Source organism: Pelophylax lessonae (assembly GCF_965119305.1).
Source record: "Pelophylax lessonae genome assembly, chromosome: 5".
In the NCBI taxonomy this organism is placed as follows: domain Eukaryota; kingdom Metazoa; phylum Chordata; class Amphibia; order Anura; family Ranidae; genus Pelophylax; species Pelophylax lessonae.
This window is the reverse complement of record NC_138772.1, coordinates 348,862,695-348,877,013: the sequence shown is the minus strand read 5'-3', so window position 1 is coordinate 348,877,013 and position 14,319 is coordinate 348,862,695.

Here is a 14,319-nt window from a genome sequence, read left to right as displayed (position 1 = left end):
ATCTGGATCAGAGCATCACTGAGTTCCTGAACAGACTGAGGTGCAACCTGGCGGTGTCAGATGGACTGAAACATAATGTCCCAGAGGTGTTCTATTGGATTTAGGTCAGTGAGCATGGGGACCATTCAATGGTATCAATTCCTTCATCCTCCAGGAACTGGCTTCATACTCTCTCCACATGAGGCCAGGCATTGTTGTGCACCAGGAGGAACCCAGGACCCACTGCACAAGCATAGGGCCTGACAATGGGTCCAAGGATTTTATCCCAATAACTAATGGCAGTCAGGATGCCATTGGCTAGCCTGTAGAGGTCTGTGCGTTCCTCCATGGATATGCCTCCCCAGACCATCACTGACCCACCACCAAACCAGTCATGCTTAACGATGTTACAGGCAGCATAACGTTCTCCATGGCTTCTCCAGACCCTTTCACATCTGTCACATGTGCTTAGGGTTATCTGTGAAAAGCACAGGGTGCCATTGGCAGACCTGCCAATTCTGGTGTTCAATGGTAAATGGCAATTGAGCGCCACAGTGTTGGGCAGTGAGCACAGGGCCCACTAGAGGACGTCGGGCCCTCAGGCCACCCTCATGAAGTCTGTTTCTGATTGTTTGGTCAGAGACATTCACACCAGTGGCTTGCTAGATTGGTAGTTTTGTTGGGCTCTGGTAGTGCTCATCCTGTTCCTCCTTGCACAAAGGAGCAGATACCAGTCCTGCTGAAGGGTTAAGGAATTTATTTGGCCCCGTCCAGCTCTCCTAGAGTAACTGCCTGTCTCCTGGAATCTCCTCCATGTTCTTGAGACTGTCCTGGGAGACACAGTAATCCTATTGGCAATGGTATGTATTGATGTGCCATCCTGGAGGAGTTGGACAGCCTGTGCAACCTCTATAGGGTCCAGTTATCAGCTCATGCTAACAGTAGTGACACTGCCCCTAGCCAAATGCAAAACTAGTGAAAAAAAGACAGAAAAAACGAGCAGGGAAAAAAAATTGTCAGTGACCATTACCTGTAAAACCATTCTTGTTTGGGGGGTCATCTCATTGTTGCTCATCTAGTGCACTTGTTAATTTCATTAACACCAAAGTAGCTGAAACTGATTAACAACCCCTCTGCTACTTAACTGACCAGATCAATATTCCAGGAGTTTAATTGACTTGATGATATACTCTGATTAAATAGTGTTCCTTTAATTTTTTTGAGCACTGCATATATATATATATATATATTATAACATTATGCACCAGCTCTAGAATGATACAGATGAGAGCATCTGTCTACTAGCAAAGATTTACTTGCCTTGTTAAGGAACTGTTATTCTAAGCCTGCTTATTTCATGACTTCTTCACATAGCAATGCTAACATTTTGGCAGCAGGCCAACAGAAGAGGATGTGGTCTACCAAAGCTCTGACTTGAGACGGTTTGGACCACGTATGATGGCATGACAGGACCAATGTTTTATTTTAGAATCACGCCCTCTGCCATGCCCAATTTCCTGACCTTCTTGGAAACACCTATGTGGTTTCCCTCAGACCAAGGCAAGGCCACTGCTAATCTGGGTGGTAGGGTCTTGTTAAAGAAACTTGCATCAGAAGAGTGACTTCATCTACAAGAATTGGAAACAGAATATTTTAAGGCGTTGACACTTCCGAGGTTATATTTGCTTTTACATCAAAAAAGGGGCTACAGTATGTACTTTTTTATTAATAAACTAGAATTTATTTTGTTCACTTTGGACAAATAAAGGGCTTATGATCCTTACACATCAGTGTTTTTTTTTTCAGCTTTTGATTGGTAAATGCCTCTGAACATTTTGCATTTGTAGTTTCTAGACCCCACAGCTGGGACATTTTTCTGACTCAGTGGAGCAACATAATAAAGAAGGAATGGAACAGTCTATATTCATTTAGGCAGATTATGCATATGTGAGAGAATAGTAACCAAGGCTTTAATCTGAAGCTCTTCTGCAGTGCCTAGTACTGCTTTGGCCTAAAACTCGTAATAAAAGCAGGTCAAAATAGAAACATGGGTGCTGCCTTGTGTATGCTTAAAGGTGGTCCCATTTGCCTCTAGCTACTTGGTAAGCGACTAGCCACGAACAAGAATGCACATTTCAGGTATTATGTTTACATGAGTGATGCACTAGGTGGTAAAGTTGGAATACAGGTAACACCACCAGAGCACATACTCTCAAAAACAAGTCAGTAATGGCAGCTTCTATATTTCTGCCAAAAAAGATTAACTTTATTAAAAAATATAGAGGTTGTCATGATATTGAAAGAAAGTTCCTTCTACTGTGCAACAATCTGACACCTCATAGGTGCAAATGCTTGTAAAATACAGTATTACTTGGTAAAACAATCATCTGGTAGCCTGCAGTTTTCTTCTTGTTCCTCATGGTTCTCTACTGCTGGGATGGCACACAGTGAACAGTGAATATACTTGTTACATAAATAAAGGTTCTTGCGAGAGTTCAATAATTCACTGATATCAGAACCCCTTGTGATATTAAATTCCCCTGGCTTTAAAACAACATCTTTAAGTGGAACACCCATCAAACAGCTAGGTATAAGATAAATATATGTTTGAAATAATTTATGTTTACTGTTTCACTGCCAAAGGATTTGTATTGTTTGCCAGCCATTCCTGGGATAAACACATTCAATTAGGGGTTGATTACCTAAAGGCAAATGCAGCTGCTCCAGAGCTTAGCAAATGAGCAGAAGCTCTGCTGACTTCCATCATCCAATCATGTGGGAGCAAAAATGCTGTTTTTTGGGGGGGTTTTTTTTCATTTTCCTTGCATTCTATTGGGTAATCTTTACAAAGCGAAGCTTTACCTCATTTACTAAGTTTTGGAGCAACTGCTTTTGCAGCGTGCAACTGCACTTTGCAAAGTGCACAGTCTATTTGCTTTTAGTAAATCAACCCCTTAGTGTACTTTAGATAGGAGGGGGAATTGACAATGAGTTGTGCAAGCACAAGCCTGCACAACTCTTCTAAATTTAGAACATGGAGCAGATGCTGCTCCTACCATGTTTCCCCGAAAGTAAGACCTACCCTGAAAGTAAGATCTTGTGTTATTTTCAGGGAGGGCTGTAATGTAAGCCCTACTCCGAAAATTAGCCCTAGTTTAGTGTATGTAAAATCCTTACATCCACTTTATTAGTGTTTTATATAATGTCCAGTGTGTGTTTTTTAATCTAATAGTGTGAAATACCTTCAGTACATCGGCGCTCTGCGCTGATTCCCCGCTCTGCTGTCTTTCTCCTCTCAAAGCTGTCAGACGAGGATCTCAGCCGCTCCCCTCTACAGTGTTCACAGAAGCGCTGGGTATTTGATTAGAATTGTGGGAAATACCTTTATTACATTGCCGCTCAGCCCTTCCGTGACCCCCATCTGTCAGCGGGGGGAGAAGAGAAGGACAGCAGAGCGGGAGATTAGCTGAGCCCAGAGCGGAGATGTAATGAAGGTATTTCACAGAATTCTAATCTAATACCTGGCACTTCTGTGTACACTGCAGAGGGGAGGGACTGAGATCCCCCTCTGACAGCTACCAGTATGAGAAGAGAAAGACAGGAGAGCGGGAGATTAGCTAATTCCGGAGCAGCGATGTAATGAAGGTATTTCCCAGAGAAGAGAAAGACAGGAGAGCGGGAGATTAGCTAATTCCGGAGCAGCGATGTAATGAAGGTATTTCCCACTATTCTATTACCGAAAAACACACACTGGATGTTATATAAAACACTAATAAATTTGATTCTAAGATTGTAATTACACTAAACTAGGTTCACACGGGATTCCTGGCAGGCAGGGAGGGAAGGGAAGACAACACATTACAGCTAAGGCCTACCCAGAAATTAAGCTCTATTGTGTCTTTTGGTGCCAAAATTAATATAATACCCAAGCTTATTTTTGGGGAGACATGGTAATTAACAAAAGGGAAGGAAATTCCTTTGTGAATTAGGAGTGATCAGTTCTCTGTTCTGTTGCTGTGACAGGCACAAAAACAGCACAGAGAAAGGAGAGCTGGAGTTGCATGCTCCACATCTGTTTTTAATCTCTGTCCCCTGCTCATCTCAGAGTGGGAGGAAGGAGGAGTGTGTAAATCCTGTGCAGTCTCTTATCATGTAGTGTGATTGCTGCATGGGCAGAAACAGAGATGTGAGCTGTATGCCCACAATGTTGCACCTGATAAACTGCCATATTCCGTTTAGTAAATAGGTGTAGACCTACTCTAGTTTCTATTGCATTCTGAAATAGAAAGTGGCACAGGTGGTGCATATAGACCTAAAACAGGTCTATCTGCTCTGTTAATGTGGTGCACGTCACTTCTTACAGGTTCATTAGCCATTATAATGATGCAGAAAGCTTAGTTAATTCCCTAGAGTGCATCTAAAACCAACATTTTTGTGGTGATGGGTTAAGCCTCAGTTCTTAAGTTTTTATTGCTGTGTGCCCCCCCCCCCCCCCCAACTCCCTGTCCCACGCTCCATGTCTCCCTGGCTAAATGTCCTTATCATGAGACTGGAAGTGATGAAAAATCGAAAATATTTAGTTGAATAGAGGAATAATTTGCCAATGGGAACACTTGTTATGATTACATCTATCTAGGGCTTTATATGTACACTACAGATCCTAAACATGAGTTTAGGAGCTTTTGCCGTTTTTTTCCAAAGCTCCTAAACTCAACCCCATAAAAGCCTATGTGTCAATGTACACATAGGCTTTTGGGATCATTTAGGAGCTGCTGCGGTTAGGGGAGGTTCAACCTCCCTCAACCTCCTGCTCCTGAACGCTGAAGGATCACGTTTAGAATAGGAACGTTTTGACCACTAGCCGCAAAACGCGAAAAAATTTGCGGCACGATTTTGCATTCTCAATGCATTTCCTTGCATTTTTTGGTATACATGAAGCCTAAGGCTGGCCAATACACTACAGATTTTTTTCATTCAGCCTGCATGCTGAACTAAAAAAATCTAAAAGCTTCCTAGTTCCACACTATACAGTGCAGATGGATGAATCTCCCACTGTGGCTATTGCATTTTGACAGCCTGAACATCAGCTGTATCAGAGTGCATGCAGCTGTTCTTTAGGCAACATATTTCTTCTTAGCTCTTTTTTTTTTTTTTTTTTTTAATCAAAGAATGTCCGGCCGGAGGGAGCCAACAAGGCCACCCACAGAGAGAATTTCGACTGGTTCCTGGTGTATATTGCATGGACAACTTAAAGGGGTTTTTCCTTACTTTGGAGAGATTTCCTCTCACTTCCTGTTGTGAAGTGTGCTGAGATGAGAAGTGAAGAAAAATCTTCCCAGAAAAAAAGTTGTCAAGGCTTTAAAACATTCTCTATTTAAAAAAAAAATGTCATCTGGTTTAGTTTCCTGTTCACTGGAGAGAGCTGATGCTGCTGATGTTATGTCCAATGAAGAAACTGGAGGTGGAGAAGTCGTTTCTGAACTAGGTAGATGAACTGGTGCCTATTTCCAAAGTAATATCTCTCTAAAGATTCTGCAAGTACAGAAAAATATATCTATTGATCTGCCAACAATGCACTCAGCTGCTAAGTTCTTTTGGTGGCCGACAACACACCCACTTGTATTATGTTAAACTACTCGAAGCCTGCCACTCTACTATCAGACAGTTATTATTCTGTTCTGTAGTCCAAGATAAGAACTAGAAGAGCTAGAGTCCTTTAGATAACACAGTAGGCAAGCACTGGACAGAGGAAAGCTTTGAATGTCTGACTTGATTAAAAGGTCATCTTTTATCAAACAGATATTACAAACACAGAGTCCTTCAGACCACAAGGTAGCAAATAGAGGCGATCATTGTTAGGATTTACATACACTTTAATCAATAGTTACATATGTCAATTCTTTCTGTTGTACAATGTAGAAAATGTGTGTAAGTAACAAGATTGTCTGTACAGAATAACAAAGCCTTTGGTAAGTAAAACAAAACACATACATATGCTAATAAACCCAGGTCTGGTGGGAAGAAAGGGGAGGGGAAATAGAGGGGAAGAAGGAAAAAAGGGGGGGAAGGAAGCAGGGGGAAAAGAATGCCAGCAAATCCTGGAAATGGGGATTTTAATGTGCACCAAACATATAAAACAGAATCAAATTAAAAGAAAGTTTTGAACATATTTATTCAAAAGTACAAAGAGATAAAATGGCCTTTACAATTAGTGTGTCACAAAAAATGTATATAATTTATAATAATTTATACATTTAAATCCCCTTTTCCAGGATTTGCTGGCATTCTTCTCCTCCTGCACCCTCCCCCCCCCCCACCCTCTTCCCCTTTCTTCCTGCCTGACCTGGGTTTATTCACACAATTTTTCCCTAAGGGACGGTGCCAGGATTGCATAGACAGAATTTCACTCTCCACCAAATTTCCAAAACACATACATGTATTTAATAATTGTGTATTTAGCTTTTTGACTGGAACTTTGCTTTAAAGGCCAAGTTCACCTTTAGAGAAAAAATAATAAATGCATAGATTTTTGCAGGTAGAAAAAATGTGCATGAATTTTTTTTTTCCCCCCAGGAGCCTGAAAAGCATTGCACACACCATCAGTGGATAGCAGGAGCAATGTCAGGCTCCTGCAGACAAGTCATCCAGCTTTCTATTCATACCTCTGTAGGGCTTTCTGTTAAGCTGCAGGATTAGTGAATGGACAATGAGGACGCTCATCAGCACGCTCACTGTCCATTGAAAACTACTAGTATCTGCCACGGTGGCAGAAGGGACTTGTAGTTTAATGATACACAGATTCCTGTAAATGAATCACATGACTGAGTGGGCAAAGCCCCACACAGCAATTCTACTTTTGAATGTGACAACGGCTGTAGAGGAGAGGAACCTCCATCCACTGCCAAGGTGGGAAGGGGGGGACATGTGCTTGAACATGTTACACCCTAAATATGGGTGTAACATGTAAAATGTTCTAAAAGGTAAACGTATGCTTTAACAAAATTACTGCTAGTGACTTTAATTTTACATACGGTAGCTACTTTTACAACTTACTTTTTTATTTGCCCACTGAAAGTATACCATGTAAACCATGTAAAAGGATCATTTGTCGCTCAAGTTAAAATTACAAATTTTACATACATTGATTTGTCATTATTCTTCCTAATTTATATTCATAGTCCCTGTAAATAAGAGCACATGTACCTCTTTTTTTCCAGCCCCAGAATTCTCCCATTTTTACTGCTAGTACAGGTTAAGAATAAAATGTGATGCTTATCATTTTTATGTAGACTGATCCTCTAAACCTGGAAACAAGAATATAAGCATATAAGTGGCATTGTTGTCCATGGCAACCAATCAGCTTTGTTCAACTTCTTTACAAATGAAAAGTTAAAACTGATTGATTGTTATGGTGACAACCACACTTTAGTTGTGGTTTTCTTTTCTCTGGTGTCAATTAATTGTCTTCCTATTTCTACAAATAAAATTTTCATTGTTTTTATTGTAAAAGAACAAAAGCTCTGTACAGTTTTGTTTTCTGTTTTTTTTTTTTTTTTTGTACAAAGCCACCGAAAACAAAGAATACAGAGATAGAAAGAAGCCATAAACAGCATGTAACCTATACAGTATAAGCCTATACAACAGAGATAGCAACACAAAGTGTAGTCATTAATTACCGTATATATAGTATATCTTATATATGGAAATACATTTTATAGACGCTTACTAGACAACGTTAACTATTTGTTTCCGGTTGGAAAACTCTACGACTTAAGGTCTACAGATATAATTGAATATACAGATGTTATACAGAGTGGCTTAGTGCTTAGCACCAGTGCCGGGACAAGGTCATCCAGCGCCAAGGGCAAGGATGCTAAACTGCGCCCCCCTTCTCTTAGGGTTAGGGTCAAGGCACTCCCCCATCCCTGCAATAAACCCTTGCGCCCAGGGCAACGGCCCCTCCTGCCCAACCCTTGTCCCGGCCCTGCTTAGTACTCCTGCTTTGAAGCACCATGGTCCCTGGTTTGAGTGGATACTACCTGCATGTAGTTTGCATGTTTTCCCTGTGCTTGTGTGGGTTTTCTCCCACAGTCCAAAGACACACAGGTAGCTTAATTGTCTCCTGTCTAATGCCTCGTACACACGATCAGATAATCGTACAAAAAAAAAATCACTTTCGGATTGATCGCACAATAATGTGATCGTTAGTACACAACTTTCGACAGCTGATCATGACATTTCGTCCAACAAAATCCAAAGGGACCAACATGAAAACCTTTGTCGTACGATAGCCTTGCAAACGACAATCGTTTAATCAGTACAGTATGCGTTCGCTAAAAATCGATAGACAAAGACCACCCATGATTAGAAACACCAAATAACCTGGAAAAAGCCTGGCTACCATTGTTTTTATTTTTGCACTATCCAATATGTAGCTTTTCCAGAATCGTACGAAAAAAAAAATCATAGTACACATTGTTGAATTCTATACTAGTAACATGCAACAAAATGCGAATGATAAGTCGTCCGATAATCTGATCGTGTGTACGAGGCATTAAACTGGCCCTTGTATGATAGTCTAATGAGTGTGTCCAAGATGGCTGCTCCAACAGTAAACAAAGCAATTAATATAGAAAAGCACATAATATATTAGTTTAAAAAATGAATGCAGTTGTAACACTTATTTAGTTACAATATGTTCCTTTTTTCTTAAATCATCTGTTTAGGTTTAGTTACAATATGTTTCTTTTTCCTAAATCGTCTGTTGGTCTTTTTTCCACGTTTAAATACCCTATAATAAACAATTTCCTACTTCTCATTGTCCAACTCTCCATTAACTGTTTTACTCGTCTCATCCAATGGCATCAGTTTTAACTTTCATTTTCATTTTTTTCCTTCTCTCTTCACTCTGCAAGTGTGAAAGAGTTAAAGCCAATCAAGAGAAATAATATCCCAAGTGCAATTATATGTATCTAAGTAACACTTCTCCCTGAAGAGTAAGATGGTACCTGCTAGAATGATGTCATTATCCTTCTCCAGAACTATGTGATCACTGTTACACTGATCTCATGACCCTAAAGCTCTCTCTCATTGCCACAAATGGAAGTAAATGCAGTGTACTTTACTTCATTGCAAGTGTCTCTGCAAAAACCGAACAGACTGAAGCTGATTCAGATACCCGAAAAGAAATGCCCAGGAGAATTTCAATTTGGAAAGTTGTATATCTTGTTCCTATGATGTCTATCTTATATGTCTGTCAAAAAAAAAAAGAAGAGATTTAGTGAAGTAAGAACAATAAAAATGAAAGCATTTATTGACCTAGCTTCACACTAGTGTTGCGGTAAAATTAGGTACTTTTGAGTGCATTTTTGTAGCGTGATTTTGTGCGTTTCTACACACATTTTTTTTTTTATGCTTATGCTTCAAGCATTTGTTTTAGTAGGCGTCTGGTTGTTAAACACCTTAATGTAGATATTCACCAGCATGCCAAGTATCTTTAATTTTGTCCAAATGGTTATAAATATTGATAAGGAAAGATCACATCACAAAACAGTGTAGTGCAACATTTTGAAAACACGCAGGACCCCTTTGTCAGGCACGTCATCATATGACTGACAAAGGGGTCCTGCGTGGCTCCGTAACATTGCACTACACTGTTTTGTTATGTGATTTTTCTTTTTAATAAAAAAGGTTTGGATAAAATTGAAGTGCCTTGGTGTGCTGGCGAATTTCTACATTATTGTGCATGTTCCAGTATCCAGCTGGCAGTCGCTACAGCACCCCGTACCCTAAGAGCTCATTCCAGGAATATGTGCGATGGGAATGTGGATTGTAGTTGCTAAGAGCTTCCGGGCTGCCTACTGCATATATACAGTGTCAGGGCAGCCTGGCTGTGCACAAGGTTTGGAGCGCAGGTGCGCGCCACCGGAGACCTGCTCCTGCTGTGATTGGATCAGCCGATCATTCAGGAGAGGCAGAGGGGTGGTCTGCCTATGTAAACTAGGAAAATAACCATTCTGTAAGGGAGGAAAATAGAGATCTTGTGTTTCTGCTAAGCAAAAACACATATCTCTGTTTTCCTCCAGTCACAGCATTACCCCCAAAGTTAGAAAGCACTCCCTTTGATCGCCCCTTATGTTAATCCCTTCCCTGCCAGTGTCATTTATACAGCGACAGTGCATTTTGTTTAGCACTGATCACTGTATTGGTGTCACTGGTCCCCAAAAAGTGTCACTTAAAAAAAAGATTTGTCCACCGCAATGTCACAGTCTCACAAAAAATCACTGATCGCCACCCTTACTAGTGAAAAAAATGTAAAAAACACTTTACCTATCACTTATAAAAACACTTAGCATAGAAAATAGGTACAACATATTGCGTTAACATGCAAAACAGTTAAACCTTTCTCAACCTGGGCTCTGTGGAACCTTAGGGTTCCATCAGAGGTTGCTAGGTGTTTCTTCAGCAATTAGCAATTTCTGCCTCTCAGTTAAGGAATCATTGCGTCTAATAATCTTTTTAGCTTTGTGTAGGGGGAATTCTTTCTACTGAGCACTGATGTAAAAGGGCCCTTCTTCAAACAACTACCAATATTAGAGTTCTGTATCAGTTGTGAATATTTTTGAACTGATTCATGAAAAATGTTCCCATACATGTGTAATAATATCGCTCACCCACAGGTGGTTTAGTGAGCTTTGACGTTGTGTAATAAAGATGGCTGCATATCCGATTGATCATGTGGTTTTGGGGGAAGTGCAACCATGGTCAAAAGGAATGGCCACGTCTCGTGGGTGGTCTCTGGTATACAGGACTATAATCAGAGTCACTAGGATAGGGGAGATAGGTTAGTTTGTTGGAGCTGTGGAAGGAAAGCATTCAGCAAAAAAACTCCTCACTGTCCTGTTCCAGATATCGAGTGCAAACTGTTGCCAGGATTTTATTTGACTTTTCTTTGGTATATTGGGTATAGGAGTGTATGTTTGAGTCTTGGTAATGTTAATGGTACCTTTTATGTGTAAGAAGCTTTATGTACTTTGATGTCCAGTAAAGTTTTGTTTTGTGCTTTTTATCAAAACTGCTCTTGGTGTGTCTGTTCATTTTAAATATTCATTAGATATTTCAGCGGGTGTCCAGTATACCTTCATTATAAATTCTGTTGTTCCCACCTTTGATACAAGTGCTCTTCTCAACTGACCACCAATGAAAGGGGGCATTTCTTCACTGATCACCAATGTAAAGGAACACTACAATTTTCACTGTCATTTTATGAACATTATTATTATGTCATTCATAATGTCATTATTATTACTGAAAATATAATATTACCAGGGGTTCCTTGAGACCTAAAAATGTTTTATATCAACATTTTTATATCAAATGTGGGTATAAAAAAGTAAACCTGTATTTGTTGACACAAATAAAAACCCAGGGTAGAGATAAATAAGGTGATACAACATAACTTTTAGTTTGTCCCCTGTAATCCTCGAGAACTTGCTGGAAAATCAGAATTTTTAAGAATAGAGAATATTGCCACAGCTCCTCACTGCCCCCATGGGCAACCTATGACCAGGCACTCTGGTAGAGTTGAAGAAGGAACAGATGCCAAACTAAAGGAATGCTTTGACATCTTATGTTGTCACAGTGCTTGTGATAGTGCTTGGAAAAAGTGCTTACAACAGTGCTAGTTATTTAAGAAATGTGCAGGAGGTATAGCATGAGTTAATGGAACTTGGGGTTGAGAGGAATTGTAAGGAGGCACCTGCTATTTAAAACCTAACTCCACTTTCTTTCACTTGAAACAGTTTGTTTGGGCAAAGCTGACTCAAATAAACTTTTTCCTTAACTAACTGCTGTAGTTGTGTCAGCCCTGCATAAACTGTATGTAGCATCTGCGACATATAGTATGTGGCACTGTGTTCTGGCAGTGGTACAGGGACTTACTGTCTGAGCTGACGAAAAAAATTGAATTGGTCTGAGAGCTTCTCAGCCATTCAGAGGAATCCTTGTATTTTTATCAATGAATAAAAGCCTTCCTCAGATTGGCTTGAGGTGGAAAGGCAGACAGATGAGACCATGATCTATAGATTATTTATTCATTCATTGAAAAAAATACAAAGCTACCTATGAAAGGTTGTGAAGCTCTCCCCCCAACTTGATTATCTTTCGGCAGCAGGCAGAAGGTCCCTATACCACTGCCAGAATGAAAAGAAATATTCATCCGAAGTGTCTCGTGCTTATAGCAGAGGAAGAAGGCAGTGGACAGAAATGACACTTAGTGCTCCGGATTGAGGCAAGTAAACAGTATAGAGGGATATGCTTTGTTCATATTTTATGTCTGAGGTTTACATTAAAGGGGTTGAAAAGGTTCAGATTTTTAAAATAAAAAAAACAAACATGTTATATTTACCTGCTCTGAGCCAGTGTTAATTTTGGCAGCAAATTTCAATTTAGTTTTAGTCTTAGTCTTAGGACTAAAATGGCATTTTAGTTTTAGTCCCATTTTAGTCTTCTGGAGGTGTTTTAGTTTTTGTCGTATTTAGTCGACTAAAACTCCAGTACATTTTAGTCGACTAAAACATCTTACATTTTAGTCGACTAAAACGTCCTACATTTTAGTCGACTAAAACTCATTTTAGTCATCTAAATGGTCATGGTCAGATCAGAGAGGAGGCCTGTAATGCTGCTGCCTGCAGTCAGTGCAGTGAGTGCACACAGTGCTGCTCAGAGTGCTGGATGGGGGTCTCAGGTTTAAGGGTGGTCTCTGGTCTGACTCTGAACTGAAGTTGTTGAACAGGATGGGCCGGGCGGGCCTCAGCGGCCTATATGCAGTCTGAGCAAGGGTTTTGCACAGAGCAGCCCTAAACCTCCTCTTCCTGGGTGCCCCACCAGTGCTCCTGCTCCCTCCTTCATCGAGTGCACCCACAGAAAGCCGCACCCACTCGGGTATGCTCCAGAGTCCCACTGCTGCGTCCATTGACAGACAGCGAGATTCCGCCCCCCCCCCCCCCCGCTTCCTTGCCACTGGATTTGATTGCCAGCAGTGGGAGCCAATGAGGACAGAGACAGCAGCTGGAGCCACTAGGCTCGAGCACACTGCTGGAACGGATGGGTTCAGGTAAGAAAAAGGGGGGGGGTGAGCCTCTGGGGGCAGCTGCAACAAAGAAGGTTTTTCACCCTAATGCATAGAATGCATTAAGATGAAAAACCTTGAGACTTTACAATCGCTTTAAGCTTTGACAAAAAAAAAATGGAAGCTAATTGGTTTCTATGCAGAGCTGTGCCAGATTTTGTACTCTACAGTTTTAGTAACCCAGATGGGTTAAATCAACCCTGGTATCCCAGATAGCAAGCAACTGTGCTGCACGTTTGAAAATGATTTGCCAGTCTTCACAAGTTTGTTGCACAATTGAAGCAAGTCCATATTGCTTGACTCCAGATCAACTTTCTTTGCAAACATTCTGCAAGTCTTCTTCAAGTTCTGTTTCAGTTATGTTGTGCAATAGTCATCCCACCACAGGGGTCACTGTGGCGAATTTTCATACTGTAGACTTGGAAGGCGCTTGCTGTAGACTCATCACTGCAACTTTGCTAGAGACATTTCCATGCAAATATGCTACACATTGTCAAATAGAGCTTGTACTTCAAGTGTTTGCAAGTGTATAACTAGCCAGTGAAAATGTGCAGTAAGTTAACAGAGTAAGGCTGGCCATACACTTTACAATTTTCTTATTCAATTTTCTTTAGATTTACCTCCAACTATGTGGTGCAAATGCCTGTCTGACTGCATACACATTGAAAGTGTTTAGGTTTGACCTCATATTATATGGTTTTGGTAAATCTAAAGGAAAATTGGATAAGAAAATTGTATAATGTATGGCCAGCCTTACAATTCAACGCTTGCTATCTGGGATGTAACAGATGCTACATACAGTTTTTACAGCTTGACAGTGGCACCAGCATTTAATAAAAATAATAGTATGTTTGGGCCAGCTTGGCCCAAATTTACATAAATTACATAAATAAATGAACAATTTAAGGAAAGATGGTGTTAGGGTTAAATGACAGGTAAGCCCCGAGTAAAGATGGATTCAACTACCATAAAAAAGTGTGCACTTTGCACAAGAAACGTTCATTGGCTGGATGTGTTTTAATTGTTTTTAGCCTTTAGAATTTATGATTAAATAAAGAAGAGTGATTTTCCACGTGTACTCTGGATTTCGTTTTCTTAGATTGCTATGTTTCATTTCTATAAGAGGTAGATATTTTTAGCATATCTTTTTCTTTAATACCCTGTCATTTTTGGAAAAAAAACTCAACATTGTAAGGATCAGGACTGCTGTA